A 25597-nucleotide genomic window follows, 5' to 3' on the forward strand; every position below is an offset into this window, starting at 1 on the left:
ATCTTATTTTTCACAAGTGTCTGCAGAAACTTTGATCAAACATTTGGTGCATGCAGCTTTCACGGTATCAGGAGAAAGGAAGCAGAACAAAATCCAGGGAAGCTGGCTAATTTAAGCATCTGATCACTGCCTGTGATGGACTAAATGCAAGGTACTTAATGGCGTTTCAGAAATTTGCAAGTTTTCTATGCTCAAAGGGAAGCTAAGAGAAAAGTGAGAAAATATAATAAAACGCAAACCAAAGGTTTGTTATCTAATTCAGAATACAATAATATAACCATATCTCCCCAGTTAAAGCTGTCTGAAGAGTTTTGTGCAGTGGATCCATAGCTATCTGGATATAAAAAAAGTCTATCAAAGGATCTAACAATATGAAGGTATTTTGTTGAAGCTATTTTGTTTGAGAATACTTGGCTTGAGAATACAGAATGAATTCTATAAGTGTTTACTTTTATCCTACAAAAATATCTTAGATGTGAGGTTACTAATGAGCTAATGAGTAATTTGCCTATTTTATGAATTGCAGTTGGCTTTATCATTATAACCTTTATTGCTAGTTATTTTGAATTTGAATTATGTAAGTAAAATGACCAATTTCTCTGTCGTCCTTATTAGCAATATTATAGATTAATTAGGTCCACAATGACCTGATTAATTTACAAAACCTGTAACATAAAAGGCTTGTTCATTTTTCTTGAGACAAGCAGTATGATATTTACAATTCTGCTACTATATTGCATAAACTTTGCTTTCAAGTTTCTGATTAAATCTTAAATTAGTGTAAATTTTTAAAGGAAAGAAACACATTTACCTGTGCCATTGAAGATTCAGTTTGATTGATTGAGACCAAACTAAAACAATCTGTAAGAAATTTTTTTTCCACTTTGGCTCAGCAACACAGAATTTCAACTGTATGTTTCATTCCGTTAGTCAAGAAAGGCTGCTATTATGCCAAGCTACGTTTCAGAGACAAACTGGCAAATAACATTAAACATATACAGTGTCAGATAGGTCATGGTGGAAAAAGCAGATTAACTCAAGTATCTTGTGTTAATAACGATGTTTTGGTTGTAGCTGAGCTGAAATTTTATCTACAGTCACAAGAATAGACATTTTTCCTTTTAAATGTTATAATTAGTTGTAAAATGAGAGCATGTAGTCTTCATTAGGACTTAGCTTGTTCTGTATCTGTTCCAGGGTGATAATAACAGCTGAAGTATTTTGTAATCAGTATGCCAGTGTTAATAACATATAGTTTTATAGGTGTTTCCAGAACTCAGAATAAACTCTGCAAAGTGGAATGATAGCTATTTCACTCAGAAAAAAAAAAAATGTGAGATGACCCTGTTTTTAAAACGTACTTGTGTGGCTTTAGTTTGCTTATTCAGCAATGTCTTTATTACTACATGTAGCAGCCACTGTATCTATTTGTACACTCTAAGGCTTCTGTAAAATGTCTCTAAAGTTAAAATCTGGTGACACCTCCATTCAGGTCTTCTCCTTACAGAGCAAATTCTTGGCAAGCAGTGAACCACGGTTAGAAACACTGAAACATGCTCTCTTCCCTTCCTGGTTCATCTCACATGCAGCCATTTGTTTGTTAGGTTTAACAGTTAAGTTTGTTAATTTTGGTAGAACAAATTGGCTCAGAAGGTTAAAGGTGTTAACATGATTGCATTATACTAAAGAGTTAAAGCGGTTGTGAGGACTTCAAAGTTCTAGAACTAACCTAGCTCTTTTTCATTGCAAATACTGACTCTTAAAAGTTTCTTGGACTTTTCACTAAATATACAGAAGGGAAAAAAAGGAAATTAGTTAAAATGCTAACAAAATAAAATTACTGAGTCCTCTATTTTCTTATCAATCTTTATTCCCGTTCCTATAAACTGCAGAGAGTCCTTATAAAGACATTTTTTTCTTGTAATAGCTTTTTAGATTGTATTAAAAGATGGTACCTTTTGGAGGAGAGGAGTAAGAGTTGAAGAGGAAATTATTAGCTGAGGTGGCTTAGAAGGTCTTAAATCCTTTTTCCTTTAAGACACAACAAGAAAATTCACACAAAAGGTGAGAGAAAATGATAGCAAAGATTTTAAATTTTGACTCTGGTACTTTCTTACACCTTTGTGCCTGGAGAAAGGAAGAGCCTGGGATCTTAGTAGCCACTCCAAAATCTGGTGAACTCTTTGAGACATCTCTTTTTGCTTTTTTTCTCACTGCAAAAAAAAAATCACTACACTAAAATGCTTTTCTTAAGACAAACAAACAGAAGAGCAACCTTCTGGAAAAAAATCAGAGAAGAAGTAAATCAAGAAAGACAAAAGAATCAGGACTGAAGGAAGGACAGGAACATCAGTTCTGTTTAGTAAAGGTTTGACATCTGGTTAGATCAGATGATGTTATTTTCTAAGTTCCTCTCTTGCCCTGTTCTGCTCAGCACATTTTCAGAATGCAAGCCTCTGGTCCTTGTGAACTCCCTCCACCCCCTCTGTCAGCTCCAAGAGCCTGAAAGTCAAACTTCTCTTCTTTTATTTTCAATGATGCATTCTGCAGTGCTGGGACTTGCTTTGGCCTCTCATTTATAGCCCGTCCTCCCTACTTTGCCACATTCAAACCAGGCTGTAGACCCCTTAGTTTGGAAAGGCTGAATGTTTTTGCCAACTTTGCTGCACCCTTGTATGTAAGGAGCTGACCTGCACTTTTGTTCCCTAGGATAATTTCAGAACATAATGGTCTGCTAACAGATGTTGAGGGTAGATTTCTGTATGGATCATCTTCTGCTGGCTGTCCTCTCGCTCTGTCCCCCATGCCCTGCTATGTCTTCTGCTCCTGTAAGTCCCACCGTCATGCTGCAGTACTTGACTACCTCAGTGTTTCTCATGCGTGGGCTAGGACTCTGGTCCTTACGGCCAGATCTCCCCTTCTGCCTAGGCTCTCAGCCTATGCAACTTTGGTTCCACTGCAGCACAGATCTAAACACATAGTCATCCACCCTCGTATCACTGAAGCAGCTAACTAAGCTTTCTAGCGCAGATAGTTCTGTAAGAACCGGGTCTGCATGCAATGCCTTGAAAACCTTACTATGGATTCTTATTAAAACTATGGGCTTTTATTACTACCATAAACACATATGGAAGTAAGGAGTGGAAGTTTTCACAACTCATAAGAATTGAACTGTTGGCCAGGACAAATCTGTTTTTCCCTGTGGACTAACAATGTTCATTTGTTCCAGTCTTTGCAGGGTCCAGTTCTAAGCAATCTGTCAGGATAAAAGAAAAATTTTCCACCAGATTTAATACTCATCAAAATTTAAAAAAAAAAAAGAAGAAAAAAAAGAAGAATTCTAATCTTACCCCTAATATTGCTTCTCACTACAGAAACTCCTTTTTCTTATTTTTTAAGTGGAAACTGTAACAAAGTTACAGGAATGGTGGGACATAAAAATTGACAGTACTTTTAAGTTTCTGTTTCAGGTCTATACTACACAGGCAAAGAAGCTAATTGCAAACAGTTTTCTTTCTTTTTCTAATAACATCTGTATGTTCAGACAACTGACATATGTAAAGAGGAAGAGATACATGAAAGGTCTAATGAAGCCTACAGACACATCCTATAGACACATCTTTATCCTTCCGTTCCCCACAGTCCTTGTCTTCCGCTTCTCCTTCACTATGTTCTCTGTTGTATCTGGAATGGGGAGTAGAAGGTACGTACTGGTGGTAGTCCAGAGCTGCCAGTCTCAGCATCACTGCAGATATTATGCCCGTCTTTACGAAAATGCAGACTGATGATTCAAGAGCCAATGCCAGTCTCCATTTTAAAAGAAAACTTTTGCTTAGTCTGTATACTTATAGGACTTATTTTCCAATCCAGATAATTGCCACTGATTAAAAAAATACACACAAATGATGAGGAAATAACCCATTTATCCTTAATATTTTTATGTAGCTGCCTCAAACAAAAAAGCAAACTGCAGTGTGACAAAAAGATACCTATATTTACACCAAGCATGTAACAGTTTGAAACCTATTTAAACTCCTTTTGTTAACCATATGTAGTAAAACTCTTGGGTCATTTTATTTATATATTTATTAACCAAGTAAAGTAGCTGAGAAAATTAGTTTGGAGGAGCCAGATCCCAGAACTATTTTATAAATAAATCCTGGATTAAGATCTATTTGTGTACTCTGCAAAACATCATCCAGGAAGATTTGTTATGTGCATAAGACATCTTGTGAGCTTTTCAAAATCGATCAGGTGATGTTTTGGGCTTCAGGAAAGATGTTGTTACTTATGTTACTGCAACTTGAAATAAAATTCATAAATTAATGGGTAATACTTTTTGCAGCCTTGTTCAGGTTCTCACAGTGATGGACCTTTGAAAATTCACCTGATTTTTTTTTTTTTTTCCCCAAAAGCACAGCCTTGGCTAGTACAATGTCTCAAATCAGGGTAAAACTCATGCATTATTAATAAAAAATTACTGGGAATGTTTTAAAAGCACATTTTCATCTTGCAACACGCAGGATTCTCTCCCTTTTGGCCTCTGCCAAAGTTTCTCCCCACTATATTATGAGTGATGCCCCACTCTAGGTAATGCCAAAGTCAGGCACAGTCTTCACCCTGTTTTATCTTTACAATAAGCTCAGTTCCACTTCTGAAATATCTTTGCCCACATGCAGCTCATCAATATATCATCAGTCAAGGACACAACCTTACTTTCATGTCTTTTTAAAAATAAGAGCAAAAATAGGTTTTCCTCTTTTAATTACAGATGTCAGAAGGCATCACTCATGTAAATTCAGTCTTCAGAAGACCATCAGCACTTGAGTGGTTTGGCCTGTGCCCCTAGTGCTAAGTGAGTGGATTACCAGGGTGAGGTAAAGTCTCACTTGGGCTTCAGCCTCCAGCACTGCATGAATCAAGCAGCTCAAGCTGAAAATGCCCCTAATAGTGCTTTGCAATAGAAAGGGGGATAACTACATTTAGGAGCCTGACCAAGGGGCTCCCCAAAGCTCTTGTGGCTTTAGGGGGTGGTGGGAAATCCCCAGCACCTTAGGTGCCTGCTGTATGAGCTACTAGTTAGCTTGGGAGTCCTGGGAGTACTTGGTACTCAGTAGTACCTGCTCTGGCGGGCTCCTGCCAGGCATCCTGCCTCCCTGAGAGCTGCTCTCCTGAGCCAGCGTCAGGTGTGGGAGTGGCAAAGGAGGAGGATGATCAGGTTAAAAAGACTGAATGATTATGCACGAGAGATTGAATTTATGTTATGCGGAAGCTCTAGATAGTCTTGTTTCGGGTTTGTTTGTTGATTGACTGTCTATCTAATGTGTTTGTTCAACAAAATAGGGCATATTTTGTCACACATGAATGGAACTTACTGGAAAATGAAAGTTCTGTCTTCTAAAAATCTCAATGTTTTCTTACTCTTCTGCATTAGAAGGAAAACAAAACTTCCAAAAAGCTACAGTTCTCTGTGAAAATCACTCAGCTGTACTCCACATGGAGGCCTGGGAGGAGCTGTTAAGGGTGTGATAGTGCCACTGCCACCGGCTCCTTTAGCTATGTGACAGAGCCTTTCCCACAGGAGAGGGATCCAGGGGGTACAGAGTCACCTCTTGCAAGTCTGGGTAGGCATTTTTCCCTGCTGACATGGTTGCTTACTGGTTAAGCCTAGGCACGCTGTTCTGGCAGATTTTGTCCCTTTTGGCAGGTAGTCTGCTGACTGCATAGGACGCCATCCGTAGAAACCCAGCAATCTGCAATAGCACTGTGGGGTGATCTTGGGTTTCTCTCAGCCCTGCCTGCTTGAGGTTTCAGCCTTTTCTTTTTGGCTTTGGATCTGCACCCAAATACCTGGCTTGATCAAAGCTTACATAATAAGTTTAATGATAAAGTTAGAAATAGGTTGATGTGCTCTGTGTTCAAGTGCATAGTGGTATTGTGCTGATCTTCTCTAGCTCTTACTTCTAATTCTAACACTTGAGAGTCTGCAAAATAGCAACAGACCTGATGCACTCTTTGTGCATATGTGCTGGTTTTGGCTGGGATACAGTTAATTTTCTTCATAGTAGCTAGTATGGGGCTATGGTTTGGATTTGTGCTGACAACCGTGTCGATAACACAGGGACGTTTTCCTTATTGCTGAGCAGTGCTTACACAGAGTCAAGGCCTTTTCTGCTTCTCACACCACCCCACCAGCGAGGAGGCTGGGGCTGCACAAGAAGCCGGGAGGGGACACAGCTGGGACAGCTGACCCCAACTGACCAGAGGGATATTCCATGCCATGTGAAATCATGCTCAGCATATAAAGCTGGGGGAAGAAGAAGGAAGGGGGGGACACATTCAGAGTGATGGTGTTTGTCTTCCCAAGTAACCATTACACATGATGGAGCCCTGCTTTCCTGGAGATGGCTGAACACCTGCCTGCCGATGGGAAGTTTTGAATGAATTCCTTGTTTTGCTTTGCTTGCATGCATGGCTTTTGCTTTCCCTATTAAACTGTCTTTATCTTGACCCATAAGTTTTCTCACTTTTACTCTTCTGATTCTCTTCCCCCATCCCACTGGGGGGGAATGAGCGAGCGGCTGTGTGGTGCTTAGTTGCTGGCTGGGATTAACCCACGACACCATCCAATGCCCTCTCACTATTTTCATATTTCCCACCATCTAGTTTCTTCTCTATTATGTCTTTCTGAAAGTTCAAGGTTATCAGAATGCAAGGCTGGAGTTTAACCACGACAGCATATTGTAAGGTAAAGAAGGAAACTTAGTATATGAGGAAAATCCCATTGGGCATACTGAAGAAGTTTTCATTTTCTTGACATGAAAAAGTTGTCCAAACAGTAAATGAAACCTCAGCTAACACTAGCTTTGGCTAAATATTCACAAACACATTAAAATTATAACAGCAGCAAAATCAATAATGCCTAACTATTTTTGTGTTATTTAACTGATTCCTTCAGTGATTATATTTCAAAACTAATTAAAGAATGAAAAATAACAGCAGCATGATCACTTTTTGTCTTGTATTTGTGTGTGGGTACATGGCAAATTAGGTTAAAAATCACCTAGCTGAGAACTGAGTTCAGACTTTCTAACCTTCAGCATTGCAGAATTACTAGACCTTGACTGCTACCACAAATCTGAAATTACCACATTGCAGGTATGCACATTCGGTTAACACTTTAAAATAAGTGCCTCAAATAGGGATTTAATTTAGTCTTAAGAGGAGAGCTATTGAATGCTAATTAAACACCAAATCATTCCTAAAAATGTATTTACTGAGGTTTAACAACTATGTAAAAGAAATAGAACATCTATGTAGTTGCTCACCTTACATAAATAGGCTTTTAATAATCAATGGAAATTCAATTAACATAAAAAAGATCCTATGGAAGCTCAGTAATTATATATATAAATCACCATTTAAGGCCCTCAATTTAAAGTGCTACCAGTAGTTTAATATTTTGTATATATATTCAGTTTGTACAATATTACAATTTTTTCTCTCTCCTCCTTTCCTTCCCAGTTACATAACTTCTCATTCCCTCACATCTGCACAGTTTTCCTTTTTCTTCTTATGTCTTGACAGATTGGTGAACAATATTCTTCTAAAACTGCTCTGTTTCTTTTTTGATTACTTTGTTACTGTTTCGTTTATAGACATTTAAATGACTATTTAACTTGAACCTAATGTTTTTGTTCTGTTTACAAAGCAGCTTAGATAATGGCTGCACTATTATACGTAACTCCAAAGGGCAAGTTCTAATTCCATGTATCCATCAGTATCTCAAAAACTGAACAATAAGACCACTCTCTGTGCATATATTTAACAATATATCACATTTTGGCAATCAGAATCCATCAGTACATTGCAGATCAAGGTACTAGAAACATCAACTGTGGTCCCCAGAAAAGGAAACTTTAATGTTCTATTCCAAGATTAAATACATGTATGCAATCAAAGACTGAAAAGTGTAAAAATCTGGATTTTCATTTTGTTTTAAAACAAAAAGCAAAAATGGGAAAGTCTGCAGCAGAAGTCTGTTCCTTCACGTTAGAAATGCATGCAACAGTGCTTGAGCATTTCTGAATTATTAGGTGGAGTTTAACATGAATGTGAGGTAGAACTAAGATTGTTAGTGAAATAAAATAAACATCACCACACTTTTGAAGAGCTTACATTCTTTATGAACTTAATGAACTATAGCAACATGTTAATTCACTGAGCTGGGTTGGAAAATGGAGGTTTTGTTCTATGGGGAATTCCTGACACCTGGAACCTTGGTTTCATTCTGAATTTAATCAAAATTCTGCAAATTTCAAATTTGGGTTTTTTTGGGGTTTTTTGGGTTTTTTTATGCTACTCCTACAAATTGGAGGTGTTATGGCTGTCCTAGTAGGTCAGTCATTTAACTTCAAAGATGTAAACAGGGACTGAAGTGTGAGAAGCCTGACTGTTAGCTAGAGACCCCTCTGCAAAATGCACCTGAGAGTTGACTTCGGGATAGGGGAAGCCAAAGCATGTCATGGCTCTGTGCCCTGCTCTGCTGTTACTATCACTGATACAACATCCCTTGTCCTACTGCCAAGCCTGCCACATCCCTTCATCTATCTGAATATCTTTTCAGACTATATTTGTTGTTTCTCATTTCTACCATCCCCTTTGCTTCCTCCTGCCTCATGCCCAGCACAATATAGGCTGCACTTCCTTCATATCATGTGTGGTCTGTGGCTGCATCCTGTAGGGTGACGAAGAGTGCTCACCTACCCTGTGGCCATCACTCTTTGATCCAGGAGCTCCTGGGGAGGCCAATGTGGGCAATGTAGCGATTCCTGTATGCTGAGGGCATATTGGCTCTAAAGCTTTGTCCCCCTCAGCTGCTGCCATGCAGAGAACCCCTGCAAAGGCATTAACATCCCCTCGATTCAGGGTCGGTGTGGGCACCATTGTTTGAGTTGTCCTCTCTAGTGTCAAGTATCTAATGTAGCATGGAGTGAGGTTTCTCTCTTTTGCTGATGCTTGCAGAGAGGAGTGGTCATCTCCAGTTAGGTACTTAACCAGCTCTTTCTCAGAAAGAAGACCAAGTTCCTATTGTGCAATATTTTTGTGAAAGGAGTTGTAGGAAATCCAGACTCAGAATCCATTTTTCTCATGGGGGACTTGAACCCCCATAAGCAGTATCCTAAGTTTGTCTCTCACTACAAACTACAATATGGGAATAGAGAGGCTACCAGTCCCTCCCATCACTGTCATTCTGTGTAGATTCAGGCCTTTGTGCTGTTTTTTTAACAGCTTTGAAGAGGAAAACAAAAATATATTTTATATACTTTTCAATAATGCATCCACCACTGGGGGCTAACTTTGTGACATGCATAAAGAATAGTTTTCATCATCGCAGAATACTATAGGAAAGAACAATGTTCTGCTCTGTACAGCTGGCTTTTAAGTGCTGTCTGATATTTAAATAAAAAATAATTGTTGAAATGTGAGTGTCAAAAGAGTGAGTGGGAAGACTAATTAACTGCTGCTAGTAGACAGACTTTTATGTTGCATGCTGGATGGAAATCTGTGTGGAATGAGTTAACAACTTTAGTGAAATGCAATGTCTTTGTAAACTCTTCATCTAGTTCAAGAATAGAGCCCTTATAATGGCAGAGCATTTTCAAGGAGTTCGTAGTCTATATTAAAATACTGAGTGATTTCTCAGTGAGCTTGCTCTTTAATGATAGATTTGCAAACATAAGAATTGAAGAAAAAAATGAACATTAAAAAAATTGGAAAAGTAAACCAAAATATGATTTCAATTGGAATAGTGAAAATTGAAATGTGAGCTCTTTTTTGACAATGTAGCATCTACTTTGATGTAGATTAAGATTTCATAAAGCATTTCTCTGTAGAAATGAAGTCATGCAACCTCCTTAGCACTTTAACAAAAAAATCAATACACAACAAACAGGCAGTATATAATTTAGTGGGGGCCCACACAACATACACAAACCCAACAAAATAAGGAAATGAGCCAGTGTTTAACTATATATAACTGCCAATCCTCCAGCTGAGAAGAAGTCAGCCAATGACTGTGCCCCAATAGTCGGGTCAGCCCTAAAATGCTGAAATCAGTTTCTTTCAGAACTTTGTATGAAAGGGGAAAATTACTGCCTCTGTGTTGGCATGAAGGCTGGAAGAGAGAATGAAACTAGAGTGAAAAAAATCAGTTTGGAAAACATAACTCCCTTCTTTCTGGTAGCATTAATTTCTAGAACTGCCTTTGAGTTATATGATTTCTAAAGCTCTAAAACATCTTCTCCACTTCTGGTTTGTGTCTGGAGATGGAATTTGAAGAGTCAAATCCCACAAGAAAGGCTCTATTTGAAACACTTCCAAACCAATCTGGAAAAAACCATAACTTCAGAGAGTTCAGGATAGCTTTTCATAAACATCAAAACATTTTTGTTCTGTTTACTGACAATTTACTGCAAGAGATTTGAGGTTAAGTCTTCAACAGTAGTATCTTAGGGAAATACCAGCATTAGACTGTGTGCAATATCTTGGGCGTCGTGCATGAGGAAACAAGAATAAGCCCACAGAGGTACATTTCCACCTCAAGCAATCTGCGACCTCAGTCTGTGGTCAATTAAAACAAATATGTCTCCGTTGAATTCATTATTTGTAAGATTCATCTTATGTAAGTATTTCTGGTTTATATTAAAATAGTTTGGTCCTAAGCTTAGTTGGGGGTTGATATAAAATGCTAAAAATCAAATAACTACAAAAGTAAGCACAGAAAACGAATCTAGACTTAGGAAAAACACCCATTTGGTCACTCATCAGAGTTTTGCAAAAGGAGTGCGCATGACATTTTCTTTCCAATAGACATGAAAGTTCAGTACTGCTAGATTTGGAAAGGATGTCTACATTAGCCTTATATGAACACCTTAGCAATCTTTAAATCATTCTGGAACCAACCTGTACAGCTATACTTTTGTACAAGAATTTACTGCAACTGAAGCATCTGTCAAGTCCTTTAAAACCTTTGGTTTAAGTTGTATAAGCACTCCTTTCTTGTTACTATTCTGTCCTGCTATTATTTGTCTTCTAAACACAACTTTGAATCTAAGGCTTTGCTGTTCTCTGTGCTGCCAATTTCCTGTTCTTCCTCTTCTCTGTATCATGTGGAACACATGTCTTTGGGTTCACTCTTAAACTCTTGACTTCATACTTATTTAAAATGAAGGGACATGAGTCTGCTCATGTTTCTAACCCACTTTAGGATAGTGTGGACCTGAGGGCACAGAAATTGCCTTTAAAAGGAAATTTGATTTTCATTTGTAGACTTTTTTTTTCAGAGCCCTGAAAATTTAGCATAGTTGTTTAAAGTCTGCTGGAGCGTATTATCTTTTTCCTCCTTTCCCTTTTTCTGGATCATTGAATGTAATTTTGTTGATAAATTTAGGTTCTGTCTTATTCATATGGGTGGATGGATGTTTGTGTGTATATATGTATAAAATCAGGCAGAAGATCAGATTTTAAACTGATGTAAATTGCTGTAACTCCCTTTCACTACAGATTCACCAAAAAATGCAGACTTGCAGCATCTAAACATATGTCCCACTGATTTCGGGACCTGTTTCTATGGCTGTAGTACAAAGTCCTACTTAAAGTACAACTGAAGAAATTCATGAAAGCAAGAGATAGTTACTGAAATAATTGTATTTATTAGGGCCATATCTTTGCTCCACTAAAATCAATAAAACATTTTTTATTAGCATGCTTAAGCCTAAACTTTTAAAACTTCTGCATGAAAAAAATTATGTCAAATGTGGAAAAGACAAGTTTTTATATTTAAGTAGCTCAATATAACATATGAAGAGATAGGGAATAGGATATTTTAATCCATTCCTCTTTTTAATCTATTGGACATAATTTTATAATCAAATCCTCAAATGCTCTCACCATATCATCTCCTGAAGTGCATTTGTTTCTTCCCATTGAAAGTTTTTGGAACATTACTATAAACTCAGAGTTTTGGGGAAATGAGTAGAAGCATTGCTATGTCTTTTTTTTTTTTTTTTTTTTACTCTCTCAATGAATGTGCCACTCAGGACAATAAAACCAAGGTAAGACGTGCCCTTGCTGACTAACCAAGAAACAACTTCTTGATCTTATTTTAAGTGCCCACAGTTGCTCTCTAGAACCCTTATTTAAGCACCTGAATTATTTCTCTTTCAAAAGGATGAGGCACCTGTGTCCCTGAGACCTCAGCAACATTTGGCTTTGCCAAGCCCTCTCCTTGGTTTTACCACTGGTAAAAGGAATCTCTCTGTTGTGTCTGTCTTCACCATGTGTGCATGCTAATTAGAAAAGGACCTTAAATACAATTTTTGGCCACACATTCAAATGTATCACTATACTTCTGGCAAAAGCCAAATTAAATAATAATGGCCATAACTTTCAGGCTCATATATCCAACATTCCAACTCTGCATTGAGATAACTTAATAAAAATAACCTGACAGAAGTGTTATTTCAAAAACAGTGGGAGCTACAGTTCTACATACATTTTGAAATCAAGCCATTATTACTTAGGTGCCTAAATATGGATTTAGAACTCTACCTTTAGGCATCTGAAATCTGCGGCCACATCTATTTTAAAACATCCGCTAACATCAGGAGGAGTAATTCATGCTTATTTGAGGTCTGAACTGAAATTTCTCAACTATGGGTTTCCCCTTTTCTTCCCCATCTCCCACAACTGTGTTTAATGTTTCAATCCACCTACCTTAGCCCATTTTTAAATAGTACATGAATTAACAAATAATAGGCAAATTAATGTTAATATGCACTTTTGTCTGAATTCTGTTTCTGGGACTAAATATTGTTTCCTCTGACTTTTAAAAGAAGAATTGAGGCTAGGTAAAAATAATGACAGAAAATGTGGATGCTTTTTTTCTTTTTTTTCTTTTTTTTTTTTTTTTTAGGAAATAGCTGGAAAGGGGCATTCACGTCATCTTTCGTTCAACTTTTGTAATTGAAACTTTTCCTTGGTTGGTGGGGTATTCAGGTTCAATTCAATCTTATATTTTGAAATGAGTTAAACACTTATTTCCACTCTTCTGGACAGCAGCTGAAAGAGGTGAGAGTGGGAAGAAAGACCAATGTGTGGGTTAGTTTTTGTATGTGTATGTATATGGAGGCTATACAGGTCCACTTCCAACCTATTTAAGGCTTTCCACAGTAAAGAAATACATGGATTTTTTTTTTCTCCTGAAAATGCATGAAAGAAAAAGAATAAATCCAGCAGCATTAGACTCTGCATTTTAACGTTTAGAGTATTTACTGTGAGTTGGGAGACTTCACTTCCAGTCATTGGTCCTGGTACATTTTTTGTCTACTCTTTTTGCACACTCTTTTCAGTATAAAATGTGCCAGAACACACTGCAGTACACGTTGAAAAAGAAAAAGATGAGCTTGGCTGCTTAGCTGAGAGAAAAGGTTCTAGGATTTGGCTCACAAATGAGTTAAGGCATCTCCCTGAAGCCTTGAGTGAGATGAAATGCTATCATTAAAATATTCTTATTGCCAGTAAGAGATTTTATTCCAGAATTTTAGTTAATAAAACTCGCTTTAAGAATCTGCAGTTGCCGAATTACTTTGTAATCAAAATCCCCATTTACCTTGTGAAAAAGACTCCCTTTTGTGTGTGAATCTTGAGGTTGTCCACCCAAGTGAACATTTCCTTCAAGAATGTCCAGAATGTATCAGTTTATAGAATAGCACAAGAATTGCTACTTTTCTTTTGATGGCCTGCATTTCTCCAAAATATCTGTGATCTAAACATGATTAAGAATCAATGACGTTTTTTAGGCACTCCCCCCCCTCAAAAAATATTCTACAGAGTTATTTCATCATATTCTAGGATCAACTATAAAATAGTGATCTGACAGCTAATTTTGCTGATAAAGTTGTTATATCTTTAATTATTATGACATGTTCAAACAAGATGTCATTAAAATGAACATTTAAATACGTTCTTCCTTTCACATGAGTACTGCCAAATAAAATTGTATTGAATTGCATGGTTTCAGTCTTGGCAAAATTATACAAATGTAATCCAATGTATAGCTTTTTATATCATGTGTTAATTTTTTAAAATGACAGTTAAATAATTAAATTGGAATGTTAACAGCAGAGGTTCTTTCTTCTGAGAAAATTACATTGCCATTAATCTCACTTCTTGCTGATGTTTTACCTACAGTGCTATCAGAGTTCTAAAATCCAAAGCTGAGTATGGAGTTTTAATTTTAACTTTGCAAATCTTAGAGCAATAAAAATTCAGGAAGGTACTCCAAACTTCATCATAATTATGTCACATAACATTGAGATTTTAATAATGCAATTTATTTAATGGCTCAGTGAATTCTGAAGTGTGGAATAGAGTCGTATATGCTGAAGAATACCCAGTACAAACTTTTGCACAGTTCTGTCTGATCTTAAGATATTTGCAGATTTGAGGATCTAGAAACCTTTGTTTTGTTTTGTTTTGTTTTTAATTTTAGGTGACTGTAAAGGAAAATATTCTCCATCTGCCCAAATTTACACAGCGATGATAAATTTTACCTAAGTGATGAATTAGTAAGGAGATGAAAATACAAGACAATCTTTTTAATTTTAAATTTTGTTCACAAAAAGAGCTTGGCCTAACTAAGGCATATGATATATTCTGAGAAACAAGCTGTATAGCAGTAAAAATGCTCTGTATAAATATTTACTTGTACAAGATGCTTTTCACTGCGACTGTGTTTTATAGGCCATGCAGGAATTAGTTCAACCAACAGTGAAATGTCATCACCTCTAGAGTAAAATGTGGCAGTTGTTTAACAATGTACATAAATGATACAAAACAGTATACAGTGAATTAAAAGTATTTAAATACTTTATTCAGTTGCAACTGTAGAGAATATTTAAGTTGGCATAATGTATTTACTCAGTTTGGACTTTGTCCAGGATGCTGCAGTTAACAATTTTAGCTCTTATGAAATGTGCCAGGGGATATCTAATTAGCCCACTTGGTCAACATCTTAGATTTATGTATCATGGACAGATAATACCTCCAGCAGCATCTTAGTACGGCATTGATTCAGTACGGAGCCAGAATGAAGAATACCACCTACTGAGTGACCAACACCACTTCCTACAACAGCTGGGTTTTCCTTGGAGGTCTTCCATCCCAATTACACAGCAGGCCCAATCTTGCTTAGTTTATGAGATCTGACAAGATCAAAGCCCAAGGTGGTATAGCTACAGACATACACTGTCTTGTGTATTTGGCTTGCTAGCAAATTTATGTCAAATACATGTATCAAATGATTTCTAGTCAGATGCATTGTTGTTGTGTGTGTGTGAATGTATGAAAGAAAGAGAAAAAAAAGAGTTATTCCAAAACTAAAAAAAACCACAAATATTTGCAACAGTCACAAAACTTCCCTTTGTCTTCTGCATCCTAAAAGACTGTTCAGCTCTATTCTCTCCTCCTGTCAGCAGTGAGGAAATGGGAAGAGAAACCATCTCTATTAAATGTTAGTAAAATTATTTTAATACGCATGAGAAGTTTCTTTTGACCAGTATGCTTTTATACTCACTTTAAAATAACTAGTCAAAGCATCAGGACAGTCAGAAATACAAACCAGCTAGGCAGCCCTAATGTATGTCCTTTTATACCTTTGTTTCCTACTGGAATTAATACAGATTATATTATTCTTCTAATACACTGCCAAATGAACAGAAGGAACCATTACTCATTTTCCCTCACAATATCCGTCAGAGGGTTGTGCTGTAAGCAAAGTCCACCCTTGCTTTTCCAGAGTGTTTTAGTTTAAAGGGACCAGTGTGGTTGAGGATGTTGTAATAAGTGCGCTCACGATTTACCGCATGCACAAATGGTGAACATGCCCAAGCCCCACTGGCTAGTGGTAGTCACTGGTACGCCGACCAGTCCTCCACACTAGTGCATTGTATTAGTCACTAGTAAGACAGTATGTGAAGCCTTATGTAAGAGCACCCTGAAATCTTATGTCTTCTGGGAGTTGTAGTCAGGAGCAGAACAAGAGTTGTACAATACCGAATTTTACATGTCACCATACCTGTAGGAGAGGTATGCCCTAATGTCAGCCAGATACTTGAAATCACACTTCTCACAAGGCAAGCTCTGAGGTAAGAGGAAAGGAAGAGTTTATTTACTACAGTCCAAGTCCTAAAGACGTGGTTACCAGACTCCTCTCAGATTCAAGCCCTTGGCTCCACGTCTTCTCTTGGCCTCCAAGGAATCCAGTGATCCATTATTTATCAGAACATCATTTGCAGCACTAGCAAATTATTCACCACCCCCTGACACCATCACAATGTTTTCGCTAATGGCCTTGGTGGAGCCATCTTCTGTCCAAATGATAAACAGAATGAACAAACAATCCCACCCATAATTAAGTAATCGTGTACCAATTATTAACCCACTTTGATAAAATATTCCCCCGTGCCCAGGGAGGTAGACCTTGGCCTTCAGTGTGCAGCTTCAGCATGTCAAACTGTTGTCCTAACAAGAATATGTTGGTATATGTACTCCGTGCAAGTGTATCTGTGAGAACAATGCATGCAGCTCATGGAGTCTGGACACGATGTCATTTCTGGAGGACAGTAGATTTTTGCTAAATAACCTCTCATGTGGCTGTGATGGTTACCACAACAGACTGAAGCAAAATGCTGGATATAGCAACAATGATGATTTTAGAGGACTACTGGGTGAAGAGATTTTATTTCCATGGCTGGTGTTTGCCTAATGATAATGAAATGAATATAAATCATGCTTAGAACCTCACACCCCAGCCATAGCCAATCCATATGGAGCCTATATTTACAGCACTGAATTTTTATTTTCCAATCTCCTCTTCCATGTACTTGAATCTTCTGTAAAAGTCAAAGTCAAAATTATTTCTGTCTGATATGTCCCAGGCTGTCCTCATCAAAGAAAGCAATCAGCTAACAAAATACTTGGTAATACGCTTATCATTTCATGTTGGCGCCCTTCCTTATATATCAATATATGTTTTCACTTTCCCCTGTAGGATTTGCAGATGACAGTTTCAGTACCCTGATTTATATAATTTTTATCTCAGTAATTACCTGCCTACTCCCAAAGTCTGCTTATGCTTCTAAATTGTTTACAAGTGACTATAACGAACTAGTGATGAAGTTTCTCTGTTCATTGTTTATTCCTTGTGGCAATGAAGACTGACTGAGAAACACTGCTTTGGTATTTCTTTTCAACCTTGAACAGCATACTAATAGGTAGGTGGATTGACAGGTAGCCTGATATTGGCAGGGATAGGGGAAGGGAAAGATTGCTTGACGGAGTCTGTCATTATGGCACATGAACAGTGATCTCCCAAGTAAGGTATGCGTAAGTACCAATTCCTTTAGTTTAAGTCTTATCGTCTCTTGACCTGTGCTTCAGTACTTATAGCTGACAAAATATATATACAGTGCAGAATTTCAGTTTTCATTCCTAATGGGGAAAGTATCAGTCCACTTCCGTATCATCTGCTACTCTTATTAGCACCCCTCCTTGTGTTTCAGGGGCTTTTAAAAACATGTATCAGCTATTATAACAGTTGGTTTGGTTTTAGATCCAAAGCTCAACTATGTTTAGAATGATAGTTTTACTTTTATTGTGTACTAATAAGTCACTTGCACTTTTTGTTGGCACTGTGTGGCAGATATGCATTTGTTCATGTTATGGGATCTGTGGATAATATGTTTCAGATTAGCATTATATACCTAGTTTAAAAAGCTGCTCTTCAAGTGGTGGGTTTTTTTAGTTTTTACGTGAAGATGTTTATTCACAAAACTTAAGTATCAGAAAATTCCCAAGCACTGGAAAATTATTCTTCAGCTCAGATTTCTGCTTCTCTCTCATTCTGTCTGCATACACTTTAAAAAAAAAATCTTTTTTCTGCTTCAGAAAGCTGAGATGTGAGAGTAAGAGGTAATTGAGAATCTGAATGCTCAACAGCGTAGGCCATAAAGTATCTTTGTTGGCACTTGTGAACTGAACTGGGACAGCACAGCTGGATCTGAACATTAATTCCTCAATAATTGATGATTAATCTATTAAAGTTTAATGGAGAGTTGATAAGTAATGGTCTGGCTGCCATGTCACTTGATTGTAAATATAGCAAGTTGCCTGGAAATACGTTTTTTCTTTTGTCCATCAGAACCAAACATAGAGGAAGGAGAAAGAAGCAAAGAGAAAGCTAGATGGAGGGACAAAATACGTCTGTGAGAAAAGTTTGGGCCAAGGAACCTCTCTGCATCATGGCAAGTGCAAAGCACTGGTGGCAGTCTTAGGGAATTGCTCACACAGGTAGACTTCTCATGTGAACGTGCCACACGTGCACCTGCTTCCTTGCAATTCTGTGCGACACAAATCAGTCCTAGTGCATAGCAGCACTCCACAGGCTTCTGGAGAATATCAGGCTGAGCATGATAAACCCTTTTTATGAGTACATTTTCAAAGCAGTAGATGGGGTTTTAGACAGAAAAAAACCCCAACCCCTAACCACTAACAAAAACAAACTACTTGCAATAAATTAAGTTTGGTTCTGTATTTCTTTGAGAAGCTGTTGGAGGTGGAGGATTGCACATGTCATTGTAAAGTGGCAGCATCTTAGCAAGCTATCCAAGAGCTGCACTTGATGATCAAAGCACAGTTTTAGGGAAATGTAAAAAACACAGAGCATGAGCACCACTTTTTGCACAAATAGCTAATCCTGTCTTCTCAGTTATCACAGTGGCCTTACATATGCAGGCACTATGCTATGTTGTTACCTTGAGTCTCTTTCCGGTCAGCAGAACTAGGCTTGCACGTGGCTGAAATTCACCAGTGTGGAAGATACCAGTATCTTCCACCACTTTTGATTTTGTCCCCTACCAATCACATACCACTAGAAAATGGGAATTAGGAATGTGTATCTGTTTCCATGGCAAAGTACCAGCAAATATATTTGTTGCATTTGAGTATTTGTCTCATTGGTTGTTATAAGATGATTTACAATGTGTTGATCTTTCTGTGGCAGTTTGGGTAGATAAGAGAATTTAAAATCAAATTGTTTCATCCCACTCATCTGAAGTTGCTCTGTATTATGCTGTAAGGTGCCAAGTAGGGCAGGATGCCTGGCGTCCAAAATAGTTGGGGAAACCTACGCTATGCTTAAGAGCTCACCAGCTCTTAGAGAGTGTAACTGAATGATTCATATTTGAGGTGGTGCATTATTTGAATATTTCTATTCAGAACAGATAATTTCCAGTTGTATACTTTTTAACTGTGAAGCAAGCGTTTGTCATCCTTCTTCACTGTTCGCATTCATTCATCACTGTGAGGGAAAATGTCTTCTAGTCAAAGCACAGTATTGGTGTGAAGCTATATTCTGGATCCTGATGGAAAGTTACTTGAACTCAAATAAGTTGTTTAACTTAACTGTACTTCATTTTCCTCTTTTGTAAAATAATTACCTCCCTGATGCATTACAAAGTTTTATTCACTAATGCCTGCAAAAAACTTAAGCTATAAAGGTCATGGAGAGTTAAAACAGCATTCCCAACAGTGATAGAATGACCTGGAGTTGTTGGGCTGGTAGAGCTGCTCACCTTGTTACTTCCCAGTATATTTAAAAACACACAGTGGTAAGCTTTAGAGCAAGCAAATGAATAAGAAAACAACTGCATTCTCCTTCATTTCAAAACTAAGAATGGTTCAGCTGAGTTCTCAGACACTTAGATATAACAGTCAATATAGACCACATAATCTTTGGTTTACTGAAGCAATTTTATAATCTGTATGACAATTATACATAGAATTAATGTGTGATACTTCCATCAATATTTAAAATTAACACTTTAGCATGAAAAATATTATCAATGGTGCTTTATTTCAGTTGCTCTAAATGCTGGCAGGACAATGAAGAAGTCTGAATGACAAGCAAAACCAGCTGAAATACGACAGATTAGGTTATGATGAAAGCATGAGCCTAAGTAAACATCATAAGAACAGAAAAAAGGAATGTGATTTAGAAGATTATATTTTAATAAAAACAAATATTTTTAAAGATACTTAAAATTCAGAAAGGAAGAAAGGATTATTAATGTATATTTATTTCCAAATACATAGGAGAAGAATTTTTAAAGTAAATTTATTTTAAAGTCTATATGACATGATTGCAATTTCTAGATGGAAAGAGACATGTGCCTATCTCAGTATTGCTGCTGTAACTGATAGAAATCATGTGCCAAGGTCGGTTTTATGGGTGTCTGAAGAGGTAGGGAGTTTCTTTTTCTATTAATCATATAACTCAGAGTATCTTAAGGTACAAAGAACAAAAGATGTTTGACTGTTGTACTTGTAAAAGTATAAGAACTATAGATGGAGTTACTAATACATGTTTAGGCAATGATTCAAAGAACTACTACTTCAGTTAAACAAAAACAGAGCTCTAGAATAAAACCTCACCCTGGTAATGTAGATGAATGTATGTACATTTACCCTGGCTTTAGATATATCAGAGCATTTACCTTGTAAACAACCCCCACAAAAACAGCTCTGTGGTAGTAACTGTAAGCTGATGAAAGCATTCCAGGCTCTCTTTAATAATGCACAGTTGGATATAGCCATACCATTCATTAAAGACTGGACATTTTGTGAGCACCTCCTCCAGCACTTGTTAGGAAGCATAACACATGTAGTATTATCAGGCACATAGTTACCTGTTTCAATCAGCCTTTGTCGCTCAGGCAGTGCCAGCAATGGTTCAGCATCCTCTTTGGACTCACCAGTAACATTCAGTCTCAGGGGGACCAATGGTCTATCCAGGAGACTGAGTCCTAGCCATACTTACGCTTACTTGGGTATTTCATGCAGTCATATAAAGTCTGTATTCTGGCCTTACCTTCAAGTGTCTTTATTTCTCCTGTTGGCTCAAGTAATAATAAAGGCTTTATTAATGAGTTGGAGAGCTGGAGGAGTTTTTTTTCAGCTTGCAGCAGTATTACATCAAGATGGTGGCTGTGTAAGTGGAACAATAACGGATGCACAAGACTTCCTGACTTATACAAGACAGAGAGGAGGCAAAGGACTGATTCATGGAAGGAAAGCTCACTAATTCATGAATACATTTGTTTTTTGGTTCATTTGTTTTTTGTTTTTTTACCTCAAATCTATTAAGTGAAAGCCAAAAACAATAGATTACATTGGATAGGGAAAAGTTGGTATGATACAAGGCATCAAACATGTCTTATTTCCACCTGATCAATAATCATCTATTCTTTTAATGATTATATTTTATGATATCTAGTTTGTATGCAATGATTCCCATCTTATGAACAAAACGGTAGCTACACGTGTTGCATAACATTAATCATATTTAAAAAGTATATGAATTCTTCATAATTAGAAATGGCTTTGAAGGAACTTGTTCCAGAAGGACGAGGTACCCCTGTAACAGACTAGCTACATAGCAGCTTGACAAAGTCTGCAATAAAAATCGGGCAAAGGCCAACCAGGCTCAGATGCCACTGCTGGAAAAGTAAAATCTATAAACTGGCATCTGGGTTCTTCATCTGCCAAGCTTGTCCCCTGAGTGGTTAAATTGTCTGGCTCCTGTGCATGAACTGACAGGAAAAACAAACCAGAGGGGCCTGTGTTTGACATCACCAGTAACATAGTAATGTCAGATGCATCTTCAATGGAGTATGAAGACTTCTTGACTCTCACTGGTCACCTGTGAGACTGAAAAAATTTTTGGACTCAACATATGTCTGATTTTTGACCTCCCATAGTCTAAAATTGTTCTTGTAATGAAACCATTGAGCCTTTATATGGATTTCACTAACATTTCTTATTTTTTTAAGAGTTACTGTTGTATTTTGTGTGCCAAAGGCAGTGGAAAAGCATATTGTTCTTTACAAAACTCTGTGCTTCTGCAGAACTGTAATTTGAATGCCTGAAATCTCCACATTCAAATTTCAGCAGGGTCATCAAACTTTCAGCCTTCTCAAGTACTGAAGGTAGATAAAATTTCTGACACCTACTGTCACAGAAGGTTTAGAAGAGACAAGAAAAAGACATCTAATTTCTTTGGAATGGGGATTGAATTTCTTGTAGCATCATATATGAGTAGTGACATGCTCCCATAACTTTGGCCAAAAGTTCCCCATGCCATGGTACAGCCATGGAGCTGGACTTTCCTGTGGGAAACATCTGTATTAGAAGCAGTTTTGCAAAAGCAGGACTTTAATTTTTCTTACAGGTAGTTTTAATAGCTTTTGTCTTACAAGGTAAAACTTTGAGGCAGAAAAATTTGCCTTTCAATCCATAATGTTACAGAGGGAAGGAGAAAACTTTCTTCTAACATGGTTAAAGCAGTAGTGTAAGCAGTTACAGTCTGCAGGTCTTACAGCTGGCCAGGGTTTGTTTGTCTTCTCTACCATTGGAAGACTTTTTCAGAACCTCACTTCTCTGACTGCAAAGCACCATCTGATAATTTCAGCCCACACTTTTTTCGTGAGCAGTTATTACCTTTGATCATTTTTTTTCCTGTCAGTCTTTCCCTGCCTAAATTTCTACTACTTGGTAGTAGTCCTCTGAGCGACTTCCTTGTCTGTTCAGCCCTTCCTTTGCTAGGACAATGGCCTCAGGTGTCTCGGTTTCCTGCTACAATATAGAGTTTGATTCTCCTCATCATTGTGCATTATGTGTTCTGGCTTGAATTCAGCTCTCCTTAATGTGCATGGCATGAATAGACAACAGCATTTCAGATGAGTTCTCCATAGTGCCATGTACAAAGACATTAATATCCACCTGTCCCAGAATAAATCTACTTTTTTTCCTTTTTTTTCCCCCTACAGTACTTTGGTAGATCAGAGTCATGTTGTGATGGGTAAACAAGCACTGGTCTTCCTCTTCTTCCTCACTTGCTTAGAACTTGATAGCTCCTTTTTCTGTAGCACATATTCTTATTAGGCCCTAAGGGTGAGGTTCATGCCCTATGAGCATTTGAATTTCATCCTTTTTCCGTTACTCTTCAATCTTCTGGATTTGCCATGCAGGGGAACCAATCAATGCAAGTGCTAGACTAACAGACAGATCATCCTCTGTGTAGACAATGTTTTGTCAATTTGTATCATCAGCTGTTTCAGTAACAAAACCAATATTTTTACCAAAATCATTATAGAACATCTGAGTAGCTCAACCAGAAGGCTAGCCTTTGGTTTGTCACCATTCAATCCAATAATTTCCCTGTCAGCAAAATCTACTGCTGTCTGCCTTACAGGTCTTACCCTTTTTTACCATCTCTCAGCTTCTCCAGATACTTAATAATTTCTGATAAAATAGCAAATTACATATTTAACTGAGTTCATATTTAAATCTTATTATGAAGACCTGAGATAAAGGGAAGTGGTTTAAAGTTATTTTGTTGACTGACAACATGAGACATGGAACAAATTCTTTTTCTTTCCAAGAGTAAAATGAGTACAATCACAAAGATATGTTATTTAATTTGCTTGTCACATTTTACACTTTTCTCTGACTAGACACTTAAGGTCTGTGTTCTGGTGTCTGCATCAAGCACTGTTTTATTGCATTCATCTTTCCTGCAATTATTTTATGAGGCTGCATGCAATAAGGGTCCATTTCAGCATCATGTGATTTTCAATAGAAGGGGGCAGTATGAGTGTCTGTTATGTGTCAACAACCCTTCAGAAGATTTAAGATGGAGGTAACTTAAGAGTGGGAGTTACATGCTTTCCCTTGCTTCAAGGAAAAGTAGTGACATTTAGATATTTGAAAATAAGTAAATGAGGTAAGTAAATTAAATTTAAGTAAATGTCAGTAAATTTCATTTAATCAAAATTTTTCTTTTCCCCTTGGGAAAAAAAAAGCTGGTTAAAGAAAGTAGTATAATTGTTTGCATTGGGAAAGAAATTTTCAGTGCCACTTCTGACAGGTTTTGCAGCACAGGCTTTTGTAGGAAGTACAGTGCTGACTAGAATATGCTCTCAACTTTTTTGGTTCAAATTTGCTTTTTAAAATTTTAACAAAAATAGCAGATAGGGAAAGAAAAAAGATGTATAAAATATATCTGAGAATTATCATTGATGTGATTTCAGTATTTCAGCACATTATATTCATTTCATGCTGGATATTTAATACCATTCATGTAATCACTCTGTAGTGAACTGTGCAAGTTCTCCTAACACAATACATTAAACCAGCCTTAAAATGTGATTCTTTAAAGTGGGCTGTTAGGAAGGAGGAGTGATACAGATGGAGTTATGTTATGGTAGGATGTGTTTCAGCATGTCCAATAGTAAGTGGATATGTAAACTGTTATCATAAGCTGTGAACTCTCTGAGGCAAGGACCTATTCTCAGTGCTTTATGAAGGCCCAGGTACATTTATGGAACCATATAAATGCATCAGGATAAAATAGGGTTGGTTGGTTTGCTTTTTTTTTCCTTCACTTTTCGTCTTGGATTGATTAGCTTAAATTATTTTCTTGATAAAGCATTTGAATTACTTTCCTCACTTATCAGAAAAAAAGGGTAAATTAACATATTGAAATTGCAGAGGGGTTTGCCTGCGGCGTTGCAGAGACAACTGTTTTTCCCTTTAAGATTTATTTCTCCTCCTGCTTACCTTATTTAAGAGTTCCAGTATTAGCATTTATATACTAAGGTATTAAAATGAAGAGCTCTACTAATCTACCCTGTGAAATACCTAATTTGTTTAGCTTCAGTGCACAGAAGCACAGGAGAGTTAACACAGGGCTCTCATATAAGTCTTACATCTAGTGACAACACAAAGCACCTCTCGGATGTTAATACACTGTGGGGCTTTAAACCTCATACATTTTGCAAATATGACCTGAAAAAAAAATTCTGCTTCTTATAGGTTTAAACACTCAATTTCTTTGAAATTTGTAAGTTAAAAATGGCTAGAATTTTATTTCAAATGTTAATGAAAAACATTTGCCCAAAAGTTCTTAGAAATCACTTTTTTTCTGTAAAATATTTAAACTACTTTCTAATGTTAATGTTAACTTCTAAATTTATTTTATTAAAAAGTTAAGATGCCAGAATTTTCATACTGTACACAGACAACGCTTCCTCCCAGTTTCAGGTTAAATGCTTTTGTTCTGAAGTTTTGGGTTTTATCAAGCTATTTTTGTCATAAATTGTGAAACTAGGGTCATAATAGATAAAGAGTCTAAATGAGCAAATTAATAGCTGCCTCATATACCTTATTTAGAGTGTCTAGCCGAAAAAATTAGGGGTTAAAAATATTAAAGACTCTTTTAATCCAAACTATTAAAAAATACAAAGGTAAAAAAAAATAATGAGGTTTAATTTTCAGATGGTTTAGAATGTGATTTAGGTAAAGACCAAAAAGCATTTATTTAATGCACTAGCTTATTTTATATAAGTAATGATCAGGCCATGAAGTATTTCTCTGGGCTTATTCCAGGAAACTTCTCAGCTATATATAAAAAATGTGC

Source organism: Gymnogyps californianus, chromosome 2, assembly GCF_018139145.2.
Source record: "Gymnogyps californianus isolate 813 chromosome 2, ASM1813914v2, whole genome shotgun sequence".
Taxonomy (NCBI): Eukaryota; Metazoa; Chordata; class Aves; order Accipitriformes; family Cathartidae; genus Gymnogyps; species Gymnogyps californianus.